Below are 1,521 nucleotides of genomic sequence, written 5' to 3'. Positions count from 1 at the left end.
GCCCCCCCCCCCCACCTGGCCGCCACCCCCCTTCCCTGGCTCTGTAGGAAGGGCCTCCGTCTAGGGCCGTGTGGTAAGAATTCAGAGTCAGCCCGCCTGCGGTGGCGGCAGTGCCGAGTGAGCCCCGCCCGGATTTCTGTCTGCAGCCACTGGACGGATGTCCAGGTGAAGGGGACCTCGCTGCCGCGGGCGCTGCACTGCTGGGACAGAAGCCTGCACGACAACCACAAGGCCGGCAAAGCCCCCCTGAAGGGCTGTCCCGTCCACCTGGTGGACAGCTGCCCCTGGCCCCACTGCAACCCCTCCTGCCCCACCATCCGGGATCAGTTCACGGGGCAGGAGATGAACGTGGCCCAGTTCCTCATGCACATGGGCTTCGACGTGCAGACCGTGGCCCAGCAGCAGGGCCTGGAGCCCAGTAAACTGCTGGGGATGCTGAGCAGTGGCCACTAGGGGGCGGCCCTGGGGCTGGCATGGGGCCCCGCGTGGGCTCTGCCCCCAGGGCCACCTGGCCTCCCGCCCTCCTAGGACAGGCAGGGCCCTGGCCATGCCGCCGGCAGCCTCCGCTGCCCCTCTACCACTGCCCTGGGGGTGGGGCCTGCCCGCCAGCCCCAGCCCTGCCTTCAGCCCTCCCCGGGGAGCCGGAGGCGCTGGGTCGCAGCCCGCCGCCCCAGCCCCAGCCTCAGCCTCACCTGGCCTTTTGTATTATTTTATAAAATGACTTTTTTATTACTTTAATTTTTTAAAAAAGGAAAATAAGAAATCTATGATTAATGATATTGTTTTGTAACATATTTTTTTTAATAATGAAAAAAGAAAAGACAACAAAAGAGCCTGGCCCTGCAGGCGTGTTTATTTGAATGGGCACTGTGCCCGTTTCACACCCCTCTCCCCCGTCACCAGGGCAGCAGGGATACTGGGGGGGGGGGCGGCAACCATGGGGAACCCTGACCTCCGACCCCATCCTGGGGACAGACCCCCCTCGTGTCCCGTTCATCCACTCAGCAAATGCCCGTCCTGGGCTCAGCACGGGTTAGACCCCGATGTGGCGATGGCAGCTCCCATGTCTCTGTTTTGCCGTCTGGGGACATTCACGTGGCGCACCCCGAGGCCGTTCAAAGCGCGCGCGCGGCTGAGCACCTGCCCCTGCAGCAGGCGCCACCCCCAGGAATCTCACTTCCAAACTGCCTCCCCTGGAAACACACTGCCTGTCCAGCTACCGTTTTCTCGAGCAGGCGCTGCGTCGTTCTTCCCACGAGGTCACCCCTGCACACGCCCAGATGCGTTTCCACAGCCCCCATCCCGCTGCCCAGAGCACAGGGCTCGTCTTCCTGTGGGTGGTCCCGGGGGACCCGCGTCCCAGCAGGCACATGCACGCACGCCCTCTGTTGTGGCCTCTGGGTTCCCCACGCAAGGAGCTGCGTGTCCGTGTGGTGTTCCTGCCCGCCGCGGGCTGTACCACAGACATCGCCTCGCTGGGGGACGAAGAGCCAGCGGCCTTGCCGAAGGCAGCCGGACCTC

At 64.2% G+C, this 1,521-nt stretch overlaps 1 pseudogene; it reads left to right on the top strand.

The window, feature by feature from the left end:
• LOC144225377 (palmitoleoyl-protein carboxylesterase NOTUM pseudogene) overlaps nucleotides 1-771 on the top strand; it is a 1,695-nt pseudogene extending 924 nt beyond the window's left edge.
• Nucleotides 772-1,521: the final 750 nt, after the last annotated feature.

The sequence above is a fragment of the Crocuta crocuta genome, unplaced genomic scaffold (assembly GCF_008692635.1).
Source record: "Crocuta crocuta isolate KB4526 unplaced genomic scaffold, BGI_CrCroc_1.0 scaffold50, whole genome shotgun sequence".
Lineage (NCBI taxonomy): Eukaryota > Metazoa > Chordata > Mammalia > Carnivora > Hyaenidae > Crocuta > Crocuta crocuta.
This window is presented reverse-complemented; position numbering and strand designations above follow the sequence as displayed.